Genomic DNA, 15148 nt, shown 5'->3' with positions numbered 1-15148 from the left:
GGTTTTTCAAAGGTGTGAAGGGTGATGGTATTTTATTTTCGATATTATTTTTAAAGATATCAGTTACGAATTGAACCTATAAGAAAGGAAGAATGTCTCCAAAAACTTATTCCTTGAATAAAGGTTAACTTAAACGCGTAACTTTGTAGGATTTTTGTTTAGTCCAATACTCCTTTTAAATGCCAGACTACCAGACTCCCTTCTTGAAGAAGTTCAGCGTCTATAATAGAATAAAAATATTTATAAATATTTTGAAATTATTTAAAATATAATTTTATATAAATGGTAAGAATTAATTTGGGAAATAAAACATTGTAATTAAATTGCAAATTATATTATTACTTTGAATACATTTTGGCTTTGCTTTATAATAGGAAAGATACAGTTTGTTGTACATCACAAAGTCAAAAAAATCAATATAAATTAAGTTGAAGCTTGAGAGAATAGCTCTGTTCAAAATCAGTGTTGATTTAAAAATCAATGCAAGTTTAAACAAACATGTTATGTTTTATTGATATAACATGCATAACAGTAGGACAGGGTAAAGAATTTTAAAAAGAAAGAAAGGAAACCTTGAATGCCTCTGTGAGCTACCACCCAATGTGCCTAAGATAGAGGAAGACCCGGCACATCAACACAGTTCCCGTCTGCCCACCAATCGGGAAATTCCAACATGCTTCGCTAATAAAGGTTCTTATAAACCTACATATACAGTAGGAAATATTGATTTGAATTTGTTTCTATTCTATAAATGTAATGCCACTGCTTGCTCATTGTATAAACCTATAACTTAATTATTATTTATAATATGTATCCTCAGTCAAATCAACATTTATAAGTTGGAAGGAAGAAAGTTTTCCTCTAATTATTATATAAATTTATCTGCATTTTCTGGAAGTAACATTGTTTGCCTACTTTTTTTTTTTTTTAAATCAATTACTCTCAGTTCCAAGACAACATTTAAAGCAAATATTCTTTACAAATTAAATATATATGCATATTTATATATACAATACAATTTATTTTCTATTTTTTAAAATATTTTATTTATTTATTTGAAAGAGAGAGACAGTGAAAGAAGGAACACAAGCAGGGGGTGAGAAAGGGAGAAGCAGTCTCCCCATTGAGCAGGGAGCCCAATGCGATACTTAATCCTAGGACCCTGGGATCATGACCTGAGCTGAAGTCAGAGGTTTAATGACTGAGCCACCCAGGAGCCCTTAATTTATTTTCCATTTATAGTTAGGATTTTAAAGCCCCAACAATACTTCTAATGAAAAGAAAAAAAAAAGTGTTTCTAACTATAGCTATGTCTCTCTATCTTCAAAATCAAGTAATATTTTGTTATTTTAATATGGTTGCATGTTCATGTGTTTCTTCAAATAGATACGAAGAATATTTAAAACAATTGCAGATAAGTCAAATTCTCCAGTCCTGTATTCCAGGAGGTGACTTTAATTATTAGTTTCCTGTATTCCTGTCAAAAACTCCGAGGTGTCTGAGACTTCACCCTACTTACAAACAAATATGTTCAAGTGTGTAAAGGAAGAATACTCCTTGTGTGCCTTTTCAACACTCAGTACTGCTACAACACTACTTCCCTTTTGACCTTTTGGTTCCTGGATGTGTGAGGGGTTTCCCATACCAAGCAATTCTGCCACACCAGATGACTCCTACAATTCAATTCAGTTCTGACACTCTGTGGAGTTAGTGTCAGATCCCACAGGTTAAGGGCTCAGTCAGACAAGAGTGTACCCTCCCCACAGTGCTTTGGACCTATCAGCTATAAATCAGTGTCCCATCACCATCTCCTTGTGTTTGATTAACTGGCTGGAGCACCTCACAGAATTCAGGAAAACAGTTCACTTACTAGATTACCAGTCATTATAAAAAAGATGTAACTCAGGAACAAGTAGACAGAAAAGATGCCTAGGTCCAAACATGCGGGAAGAGGTAAGGAGCTTCCATGCCCTCAGAGCAGATCACCTAGCATCTGCACATGCTTACCAACCTGGAAGCTCTTCAAACCACATCCTTTCAGCTTTTATGGAAGTTTCATTTCATAGACATGATTGATCAAATCACTGACCATTGGTGACTGATTGAACCTCCATCCCATTTCCTGGAGAGGTGGAGGGTGGGACTGAATGGTCCAATCTAAGCCTGTGGTTGGTTCCCATGGCAACCAGCCCATCCTTAGGGGCTTCCAAAAATCACCCTATTAACATAAACTCTGGTGTGATTTTAAAGGGTTTCTTTAAATAACAAAAGACACCTTCACTGCTTTTATCACTTAGGAAATTTCAAGGATTTTAGAAGGTCTGTACTAGAAGTGGAGATGAAGATCAATACATGTTTCTTATTATAAATCACAACATCACAGACTACCATCCTGTGATGTTGTGATTTATAATAAGAAAAATGATGAAATATGAAGACCACAGTTTTCATAGATCCCAGCAGGTAATAGGTGACTCCTGGGTCAGAGGTAAGGAACTGGATAACTGTGGCCCAACAGGCAGCATGAACATGCTGTTCACACTAGGTCTACATCCCCCGGGAGTGATGCCAATCAGACAAGTGCATGCAATGTGATAAAACCCGAAGATATAAGATACAGTTTGAGCACTAAAAAACTCTAATACTTAATGATTATTTTAGTCTGCAAGAAAGAATAAGAACAAATTTGCTAGGTGAGTTAGAAGTAAGCCTTGGTGATGTTGTGTTATAAAAACCAGGGAGTATTTGGTTGAAGTGTCCCAGAAGATGAGTTGTTTAAAAATGTTCATTGACCATAGCAGAAAGGAGTGCAGGGGTGAATAGACTTTTTTTTTTTTTTTAATGGATTGATGAGAACACAGACTTTGTTGGGATATACAGTTTGTAGGGATGTGGAAAGGTATGACATGATTTTATGAAGTTTTCATTTTCAAAAAAGCAGGGAGGACAGTATATTCTGAGCATTTAAAATAAGGCAATTGACAGAGTGAAGCTGATTACACAAGGGAGAAATGGACTGTTGGTGAGCTTAGAAAAAATAAAAGACCCAATGCACAGAAATTTCCAGTGAAATTAAAGGACTTCCAAAATAGGATTCTCATACCAGCTGGAAACAGAAATGAATGAATTAATAATCTTGGACATAGAGCAAATATAGTTGGTAGTAAGGCCCAAGAAATCATGGGAATGAATGACTTAGATAAATGGAAAAAAAAATAATTTTTTAGAAACAAGAACAAGGAATTGAAAGTGTAGAAAATTGAGAGGATCACATATCAGCACATTAAAATTACTCAAGATTGTGACAGGATGTGAAATGGAAAGGAAGACTGTTAGCTACGTGTCAAGTTGTTAATAAATAACATGAAGCAAACTGCATTTTGTTAGATGTTGGAAATTAGATCAAGAAAAAGATGGTATAGTCAAAGAAAAAGATGGCATAAGTCAATAACTGGGAATTTTTTTTTATCATAGATGTAAGTATATACTCATGTATACACCCAATTATATATATATAAATTGATTTATAATAGTGACTATCTTAACATAAACTATATATAATAGAAAAGTAACCATTATTACTATCTTTATTAAGTGATAGTTTGTAATTTCACATTCTAATAACTTAGTAGAGAATATTCACAATAAAAGTATGAAAGCCACTTACCAATAATTTTCTTTTTTTAAAGATTTATTTACCTATTGAGAGAGAGAGCCACCCAGGCCCTCTGAGCTCTTCAATAATTTCCTAAATAATATTATCTGGTATGGATAGAGCCAATATTTTTAATCAGTTATAACGTATCTCTAGTACATTTAAATGTTAATATGTTACAAGAAAATCCATTCTTGACATTATAGTTTGAGAATATAATAAAACAATACCTATATCTAGTTTCTTATTTTGTCTGAAATACATTTAATCCAAAAATAGTATTTCAGACAGGAAAGGGAATGAACTCTTCTTATCTGTGTTAATTGATTATTATTTTTTTTTTGATGAGCTTTATATTGCTCAAAAGATAATCTACCTATGACTCATCTCTTTTTGAAATATTTTCAGTAAATGCAGACTAAGGGTAATTTTTTACTGTATCTATGTATTTTCTCCATTATTTTTTCCTTACATGCACTTGAAGTCTTATCACAAGTCAAGCACTCCTTGACGACTCAATGAATGGGAACATTTCAGAATTTTTTTTTTTTTGTTCAGTCTTTCCCCTAAAATATTTATAAACAGTATATTTAGGAAATAGGATCCCATCATTCTCATACATAAGTGATTAGAAATTCATTTATAGATTCTCAGAACATTAAATAACTGTAGTGTTAAAAACAAAACAAAAAAAAATAAGACATTAAGAGGTGGTTATTATTGTTAATGTTATTCCAGTGAAAAAAAGGAGGATAAACATAAACCAACTCACAGTCACATAGCCAGTAATGATGTGAACTTAAGAACCTGAGTGTTTGCTCTTACTAACTGTGCTGCTCTGTCTCTATCCACTGTCTTCCCCAATCCCTCATTGTATGTCAGTGGCTCACCTTCCCATTTCTCTAATGTCTTCCAAAAGGCTTCTATGAACCTTGTGCTTTCCTGGAAACTCTGTCAGAATCCATGCTTGGTGAAGCAGATGACCTCATTTCCTTAGGTTAGTCCTAGTCTTCAAATATTTCTTAAGTAATGCATTATAAGACCCTAGGAGATTTGCACCAGCTGAAGGGTGTTGTTTTTTGTTTTGTTTTGTTTTGCAGCTCTTTTACTCTGTAATGAAACTGATATCAAAAACTTAGTTTATTCCACCTTATGACACCTCCCCCACACCTGTTTACCTTTTAAAGGAAGATGTGAGCACAGAGGCACCTGGTAACAATAAAGTGTTCCATGTTATTACTGCTTTTGGATCAGAAATCATTGGCACTTCGAAACATCAAACATATCTCCCTTACCTCATTTCAACATAGACAGATATTTCTGTGTTCCTCAGTGGTAATATTACAATTATGAAAATTTTGGATAGAATTTTTAAACTTTTTAAACACAGATTTTTGTCTTTTCTCTTCTCCCTTTTTTCAAAATTTCCATCCTGGAAACAATGGTTCAATGTGAGGACTCGATATTCTGAACACTTTCATATATATATATATGAATGGAAATGAGCTTAAGAATATTATCATGGGGCACCTGGGTGGCTCAGTGGGTTAAGCCGCTGCCTTCGGCTCAGGTCATGATCTCAGGGTCCTGGGATCGAGTCCCGAATCGGGCTCTCTGCTCAGCGGGGAGCCTGCTTCCTGCTCCCTCTCTCTCTCTGCCTGCCTCTCCATCTACTTGTGATTTCTCTCTGTCAAATAAATAAAAATAAAATCTTAAAAAAAAAAAGAATATTATCATGGAAGGATAGCAAGCCCCACAGACACAGAAAATTATTTTTTTTAATGTGGTGACTGCCATATACTCTTCACTGCTGAAAATTTGCTTTTTGTTTTGATAAAACAAAAGGCCATCAACTAGATCTTTTGTACCCCATCTCAAATGCTCTTCTGTGCATTTGGTATCAGGGAAAAAACATAGGTGCTCCTGCTTTACTACGCCTAGATAGTGCACACCATTCTTCTTACTTCTACCCTTGGCTAGGGAATGTATCGCTGTGGATTCTCTGTCTCTCCCTATCTCTCTCTTACTTTTTCTTTCTCAATGTTTCTGAAACTCCCTTTGTGTTTGTTCCTGTATCTTCTTCAGTCTCTCTCTCTCTCTCTGTCTCTCTCTCTCTCTCTCTCTCTCTCTCTCTCACACACACACACACACACATGCACCACCACCACCACTACCACCAACACAGAGGTTGCCCTGAATGGGAGGCCTCTCCTTTAACAACCTTCCTGATGCCTAAATACCTTGTCTGCTCTACAATTCCCTTTTCTCCAGTCTACTTTCCCTAACTTTGGAAATATGAATATAGTTCCTGAAATACCGACAGGAATTTCATTATAATTCTTTTCACAATGTTCCTTTCTTATAACCAGCTCAATGATCTAAGAATTAAAATATAATAATTGCCAGTCATTTTTCTTGGCTTCTACTATGACACTTTTCTTCAGATAAAATCAGGACTCATGGCTTAAAGCTCAAATGGGGGAAACCAGTAGATTTATGTAAAATTCTGAAAAATCTACACTGCAATTAACACTTTTCATATCATATGCCAAATTCTTATTCCTTTTAAGACAACTATACCAAGACATTCTTTTATTAAAGTTCAATGTCAAGTCCCACCTAGGTAATTAGCATTAATAGAGAGCAGTAGAAGGGAAGACTGGCAAAATGTCAAAGAATTTAAGATCTTACAATAAGTATTTTAAAATGGTTTACAACTGTGACAACACATGAACAACAGATAAATTTGAAAATACATGCCACTGTGAATCCACAGAGAGTGACTTATTATATCTAATTGGGTAGAGTGTTGCATAATTGCACTTCCCCAAGTCCAGTGACTAAAAAGAATTTCCTTGTACATGTAGAAGCATTTCAGAAGTACGTAGCTCTGAGGTCTAAAGGCAACATCCAGATGCTTAAAAGCTTGCAAAGAGACATGATAAACTATTGCTATAAGTGAGAGCATTCAGTCTGAAGCATTACAGCTTCTAGAATTTTTCTGTAGCCATTTTCAATACTTAATGAGTACCTAAAATATGATGGATCCCCAAAATATACATTAGATATCCAGAAGGATTTTCTTTCATTGAGTATGACTTAACAAGCACACAGAACATGTAATTTTCAATTGCATTTGTTAAAAGACATCACTCCAACCAATTGGCTAAAAGAATAAAAAGAAGTTATTTGTTCACTTAATTGAGAAGTTCAGAAGTGGAAAAGGCTACATACAAGGCTTTATCCAGTCAATGATATCACCATTTCCACAAGATGGGAAGAGAACTTCGTTTCATTAAACGTTTAAATTAAAATTAAATCTTTACACACATAATCTTGAACCTTTCTCTGTGGACAGGAGGATTCTCTGCACTGAAGATTTTAATTGGCGGTGTAGTCCCGAGCTAATCACTGTGAAATAGGATGAGATGATAAAATTTTTACAGCCAATCAGGGACCACCCTTAATGCTGAGGACACTATGATTCCTACCTAGGTTTTCAACATAATTAGGCAGGGGAGGACTGAATTTTCAGAATGTAAAAATACCCATTGAAGATACACAAATAAAAAATGCTGAAAAGTCCTTCTAATTTAAAAAAACAAAACAAAACATAACTTAGGGGAATATGTCATTATAATTCTGATTGATAGCATGGTTGTTTCTTGTTATGTTAACAGTAACAATTTTTGAGTTGCTCTTAGCCTTTGTCCTTTCTGATTTTATTCTTGCCTTCTCAGTAAATATGCATAGGTAGCATTTGGTCGTTTGGTAGAAGTAATAAGATTGCTGAATAGCTATAGACCCTTTGCTAAGCAGGTCTATGAGTGCCAGATATTGATCTAGCAATGTACTGGCTCAAATCCATTTTAATTTGCTTTTCCATTTTTATCTTCCTATGGGGGGCTACATTTCTGCCTAGTATGCTAGAAAATAAACTCGTTGTTAATTATAGTGCTTGTATTTCTCCATATAGCTAGCAAGAGCAGCACTGACATTGAATTCTGCAATATAAAATAATGCCCACACAGAAAATTAATATGATTAGATTTTTTATACTTGAGCCATACTCTTGTCATTTATTTAATTTCAGAGGAAATTAAAAATAGCTATATTCTATAGTCCGGAACACAGCAAGTCAAGATGGTTTTGGATAGCTGTTCTGTATTGTAGCACATAGAATGTTACAGAAGCGCATTGCTGGTGCGGAATTTGTCAATGAGGAAACAAGATATATAATTATGGCACATGAATCCATATCACTTAAAAAGAAAAAAAAATCTTCTTTTTTAAGATTTTTTTTTTTTTTAATTTGACAATGAGAGAACGAGAGAGCACAAGCTGGAGAATGGCAGGAAGAGGAAGAGGAAGAAGCAGGCTCCGGCTGAGCAGGGAGCAGATCCTGAGATCATGACCTAGGCTAAAGGCAAATGCTTAATGACTGAGCCACCCAAGTGTCCCCTCACCCACTCCCCAAAAAAAAGATCTTAGCAAGAGGTAAAGTCAAGATATTCTTTTTATTTTTGTTATTATTAAATTATAAATAAAATTCACTATCCATCAATATATTAACCACATTGAGGGTCATTAAAATTTAAGAATCATTACATTTTAAGAGTTGCTTCTGGATATTCCTACAACATATTGAACAGATATCGGCATTTTAAGTTTATTAGATGGGAAATGGGAACTCCTACGGGATTTATCTTTCACCAGTCTCATTGTTAGCTTACTCGTATCTATATAACCTCTTAGGCACTGCATACAATATCCAGTAGAAATCTCATTAAGGCAGAAAGTGAAGCAATTAGCATATTGTGACTGGTGTCCAAAGAGAAAAACAGGAGAGGGTTAATTTTAATTTCTTCTAGGAGTATAATAGCAATTATATTTTCAAAAAAAAATCAGATTGGTCTATTTATTAATATAGTATATAACCTATGACTTTCAGTAATATTTAAGAATGTACAATATTATGCTGAATTTAGGAAAGAATGTTACTTTTGAATATGACAGACGAATTGGACTTTATAATAATAAAAATTGTGGAACATATTTACCTTTAGCCGTTAAGTCATGGACTGCTGTCGACTAGCAGTATTTTGTAAACTGTAGTTAACTGCAAAATAAATAATTTAACTACGTTAAATAAAGGAAGGGGACTTTGTTGAATCAAAAAAATTTTAACTGGGATCATAGTCGTGTGTTACCTATCGTGCATTTTCTAAAAAGCATTGTTGATTGTTGTAATATCTTGTGCAGTTTTTTGTTGCTTAAGGAGGAAGGTAAAAGTGATCTAGATTATTCCATCGTAGCCTTCCTTTCATTAACTCTAAATATGTGTGAGGTTTACTCACAAAAGCTGTTAATGAACTACTAATAACACTAACTCTCTAAAAATATGTCATGAAAATGAAAACCACAGAACTCCTGGATTAGTTCTTTCCATTCTTACTCAGCAGTTAAATAAAATGTAACAAAATAAATCTGCTCTAGTTTATTCAAACCCAAAGACAATGTGAATTATGTCCTTCAACTTAACTTGCAACAGAGTTGTTGCTTTAGAGAAGCAGTGCTAGAAACCAGCTTCCAATAGCATAAGAAACGAGTGGAAAAGTAAGCTCTGAAAAGTTTTTTTTTTTTAAATTTCGTGTGTGTTTCCTGCTCATTGTGTATTGATGTATATATTTAAGTACATAATCAGTACTTCTGAGGACAGCATTGCCTCTTTTTATGTATTTAAAATAACATACTTAGCTAACACCATATGGATGCATAAGTTTTTTGCCATATTCATAAAAATAAATGTCATAAACACCCTTTGATGTATACATACGCATATTTGTGAATATTTATTATAAGGATAAATTCTGAGAATTCTAATTGTTTATGATAACAGGCACATACATATTAACACAATTGTCAAATCCCCCCAAAAGATATTCCAATTTCTAATCTTATTAACCATTATATAGAAATACTAATTTCTCTTATAATTTTATATTTTAGGAATTCAGAAAAGATTGGCATACCTTCTTAAAATGTTAAGTAACATCTTGTTTTTAAATGGCTTGGAAGCTTGAAATTAAATTCCTACATGTGTAGACTAAAATTAATATAAAGCATTTAGCAAATATTTTATTTACTTGTTTAACATTGAAAAGCCTAAAAATTATATTTAAAAATCCTTTTTTTCCAACAACTTCATTGGAAAACTATAAAATCTTCCTTGGATTAAAGTTTAACAAATAAGATTATAATGTGTTACAATCTGAAAGTGTTACTAATTTCCACTTAAACATTTATTCATATAAGATGCTATAAATCCAGGGGCATCTCTGTGGCTCAGTCAGTTGAGCATCTGACTTTGGTTCAGGTCATGACCACAGGGTCCTGGGATGGAGCCTTGCATCTGGGTCCCTGCTCAGCTGAGAGCCTGCTTCTCCCACCCCCTCTGGTACTCCCCCTGCTTGTACTCTCTCCCTCTCTTTCTCTTTCTTTCTGTGTCAAATAAGTGAATAAAATCTGTAAATCCATACTGTAGTGGCAGATTTCTTCAATTTAGCTACTTGAAGAAAACTCTAATGTGTTAAATATTCTGTGTAAGCCTGAGAGGTAACAGGGTTCTCCCTTTTCTGGGGAGTGCAGTTTACGCCTGAGGTCAGAACATCCTGGTATTCAAGCTGGTAAAATTTGGAATGTTCTGCTTGATGTCATTAACTGTAGGAGTAACAAGACACAGACTTTTTGTGATATATGGACTATACACATATGGAGGTCCTGATACGTGATTTTCCTTCCATATGATTAAATAAAAACACTGGCAATTTCTTGTAGTAATAAGACATTCTGGCATTCACAAATCCAGTAAATAACAAATATGAACAAATTGATTTGTAATGATTTCTTTCCCCACTTCCTCATAGACACACACACACAAGGTAGAGAGAGAGCCAGAGAATCACTTTATTTTTTAATTATTATATTGACCAAACCAGTCGGACCATGCTTTCCCTGCTAAAATTTATATTCTTTAGAAAAATGTAGCACATTGAAACTACCATAGTCCAAGAAACAAACTCAGTTCTTTATTTACCTTTTTTTTTTACTCGGTTGGTTTTCAAATATATGTGTTCAGCGAAAGTCTTTAAGAGGGCTGATGAGGTATTTGCTAAGTCCCTTTGCCATCACTTCTGCCATGATTTGCTTTCAATTTCCAAGGCTTCCTATAGCTTCAGAGGAGCTAGAACAGCACAGTATGGACTAGGCTACTTCCCCACGGGCATGCTGACATTTTACCTCAGAGGATCAAGATCGTCTTGTCTCTCTGTGTTTTGCAACAGGGTAACAAAAAGACTTCATGATCCGTCACTCACATTGAACTAAGGTGGATTCAACCCCATTGTTCAACTATCTAACCCCAGTTGTTTGTTTGTTTGTTTTTTAATATTTTATTTATTTATTTGACAGAGATCACAAGTAGGCAGAGAGGCAGGCAGAGAGAGAGGAGAAAGCAGGCTCTCCGCTGAGCAGAGAGCCCGACGCGAAGCTCGATCCCAGGACCCTGGGATCATGACCTGAGCTGAAGGCAGAGGCCTTAACCCACTGAGCCACCCAGGAGTCCCCTAATCCCAGTTTAAAACGTAATCGCACCTATGTTGTTTATGATTAACAGAAAAATCACATTTGTATATTAAAAAGTGGAAATATTTATGTGGACACTACTGTTATTAGTATTCAGTGTTATATTTGGTTTTAGATTTCTGCGTGACAAATATGGATATGTCGGATCCAATTTCCACTCACCTTCTAACATGTCACCCAAACGTGCCTCTATAACTGTTATCTAGATAGCACTACCCAATATATTATGTTCAGTTTTAACTTTTATTTACAGAGATGTATAGAACTAGCCTTCTGGATACAGGTGTATGGAAAAATTTTTAAATGCGTAACTTAAAAATAATTGCATATTTTCTCTTTTTACATTGATAAAAGCACTCAGTTCAAGACGTGGTGACACAGCCTGGAGAGTAGAGAAAAAGATCTAATGCATGGGAGGGAACCATCAATGACTCAGTTGGACGTGGTGATAAGGGGAAAACGTATTGACTTTAGAGAGTGTTATGGAAAGCATTCATCTCTTGCTTCCTGATGTTATTTTTCTATAAATTATTAGTACTGGGAGCACTCTAACACAGAATAGGGGAACTCTCGCATTCCTTTGACTTGTCACAGGCTCAAGCTGTGATGACTAACCCTTTTACCCCTAGATGGCCTACAGAGAAGTTCTCTGGCTGATTTCAGATATTATTTTTTTCACAGTAAGAATGCCAGTAGAATAGCTAGGAAGAATATAATGAAGTGAAATTCTGTTCTCTTTTCCTCCCCTCTAGGTATCTTCCAACTGGCAGGTTTTGTTGTGGTTGCTGATAAAAATAAGGTATAGATGCTCCAACCCAGTAAGGGGTCAAGATATTAGAGACATAATAGAAGTTTTTGGTCACATATCACCATATCAGTGAGAACCAGCCTGACCCCCTTGCCCTCACTACCACACATGTACGCCTTATAATTCAAATAGTTTCTTTAGAACTCTGGATCGCCTTTTCTGTTCTCTATTTTTATAGTATGCTATCATACTGGATAATGCATTATATTATTTGCTTATTTGTCAGCCTCTTTTTAAAATTATTACTTAATGGACAAGGTTTTTGTTTCTTTTGTTCACCTAGAAGAGTGTATGGCACATAGTAGCTACTTAATAAATATTTGTCAAATAGAATAAACTATTTTGTAAATGTAGAACTCCCATTTGGCTGGACAAAGTTTTGGTGTCTCCTTTCCATCTCTCCAGAGATGGGATAGAAACAAGCAACTTCCTGTCACTGAACCACAAGAGGAGAAACTATGGTAAGAGAAAAAGAGGATGGGTGGTTAGAAGTGAAACCATACAGAATCTCGTCTTCACTTCCTAATCATATAATCTTGAAAAAAATTGCTTGAAATCTCCATTGCACATTTTTTTCCACCTGACATCTTATCTCACACTTTTCCTCCGTTTTCAGGATATCATGTGCATCAACTGTTTACATAATAAATCCTACATGGTTCTTATTATCAGGACAGATAATCTGGCTGCTTTTCACAAAGAACAGAAGTGCTGGAACCAATAGAACCATTAGACTATGGTGCCCTGGATTTTTTTACTCTTATGATTTCTTTTTGATTTGGAGATAATCATATGGTAGGAAAATTAATCTAATGGGAAAGAATTCCCCCTAACTGATACTACAGTTATTAGACTCTAAAAAATGGTATGAATTAGCTTGCAATTCAATGAACTAAAACAAAGGTGTTTCTCTTTTCCTTTTCCTCTTTACTTTTTAAAATTTACATTCCTTCCCTGGAGCATATTAAAAGTCAGGTAGCAAGAAAAGTATTGACAAACTCCATGGTTAATTCTGGGTTTTTGAATTGTCATTTTCATTTGGAAAGTAATGTGTGAGGAATTTATATGTAGAGTGTAAACTGCAAAAATGGTTATATTTAGTTCTGGGTTTTTCTCGTGCTTTGTAAATTTTGTAGATGAAAGACTCATGATGTAATAGTTTAATATAGTCTGTGACTCATTGCAACTTTGGAAAGTAAGGTACTTGAGAGCCTTTGCATTGGAAAGTTCCACTTTGGAAGTTCTTAGGATGCTAGTTAAAGGCCTTCGAGGAGAATATGACAAACTTGTAACAATTATATTAGGAATCCATATACACACAAACCTGGTTTGGATAAGACATGGAAAGGGGAGATAATATAGCAACTAGATTTTATTTATAAAATTAAAGTGAGACAACTCATTTTTTGAGTCTTTTTTTTTTTGACCCCCCCCCCAAATGGTAGCAAAATATTCAGGAAATCTCTCTGAACATAGAAAAGAGATCCCATCAGTAGTGTTGTGACATATTAAATTATTGCCAATTGAATATTTGCTATTATATGAAACTCATTTTATAACCCTGTCTCATAAGCTTGGGTGAACAAAAGAGGAGAAAAAGGAGTATAATTTGAGGTGGAAAATAGAATAATGACTTCTTGACAATGAAAGTAGTTTTAAGGATGTGTTCCACAGACACTTAGAGTTCATTGACAGCAGCTCTTTGGTACATGAAAACATGTCACACAGCCTTATTTTTAAATATTTTAACTAATTTCTTCAAAAAGAAATGAGGATGGAGAAGAAAGATGACCATCTTCCCAGGCTAAGTCTAGGCATTTAGGTAAGGATTACATTCACATTGTTAAGCAGAAGTCATCTTATTATTATTTTTAAAAATTTTATTTATTTGTTTGACAGAGAGAGACACAGCTAAAGGGAGAACACAAGCAGGGGAAGCAGGAATGGGAAAAGCAGGCTTCCTGCTGAGTGGGCAGCCTGATGTGGGGGCTCCATCCCAGGACCCTGGGATCATAACCCGAGCCTAAGGCAGAGGCTTAACGACTGAGCCAGGCTTAATGTTAAGCTGCCCTTAATTAATAAAGTGCCCCAGAAGTCACCTTATTTTGATATTGTATTTCTTTTTTTTTTTCCTATACTTTTGGTTTCTCTTCTCTTTTTATAATTATCCCATCTCTTTTTATAATTATCCACTTTTCCTCATTATATTTTGTAATGTATTTAACAATGTTATTTTTAAGTCATGATCTGCTCATCTCAACTTCTCGATTATCTGTCATCTTCATTATTCTTGTTTTTGTTTTGTTTTGTTTTTTCGTTGACATTGGGTTGCCTTGCTGTTTTTTGTTAATTTTGCTTTATTTTTGTATTTTAGACATTTTGTATAAAACAAGAGTAGAGCCTAATGCAATTAAGTTTTATCCCCAGAAAAGAGAGAAAAAGAGACTGCACAATGATGAGGGAGATAATCAAACATATGGACAAGAGTTTAGCATGGGATCTAGCAGGCAGAATTCCAAGATGGTCACCATGATTACCTCCCCTTGGTGCACTGGTCCTGCTTGTTCTTCTCCCCTTGCGTATAGGTTGGACTGTAAATATTATAGAGAATCTCTCTTGGGGTTAATTTCCATTATGTGACAAACGGGAAGGATTTTTGTAGATGTGATTAAGGTGATAAAAGAGTTGATTTTGAAATAATCAAAAGAAAGATTATCTTAATTATCCTTCTGATTCATTCAAATGGGAGCCTTTCAAAAGGGTCAAAGATTCAAAGGGAGAGAGATGTTCCTGTTTCCTTTGATGAGTGACCTGCGATTTTGGGAGCCTTCTGATTGATGAGAGCAGGCAAGACAACAGGTAAGAAAATAGGGACCTCTGTCTTGAAACCATGAGGAACTGGATTCTACTGAAAATTAGGTGGGCTTGGAAGATGACAATGAAAGTAGTTTTAAGGATGTGTTCCACAGACACTTAAGAGTTCTTAGAAGATGACCCTGAGCCTCAGATGGAAGCACAGCCTTAGCCAACAGCTTGATTGC

Source organism: Mustela erminea, chromosome 15 (assembly GCF_009829155.1).
Source record: "Mustela erminea isolate mMusErm1 chromosome 15, mMusErm1.Pri, whole genome shotgun sequence".
Classification (NCBI taxonomy): domain Eukaryota; kingdom Metazoa; phylum Chordata; class Mammalia; order Carnivora; family Mustelidae; genus Mustela; species Mustela erminea.
Note: the sequence above shows the minus strand (reverse complement) of the source record.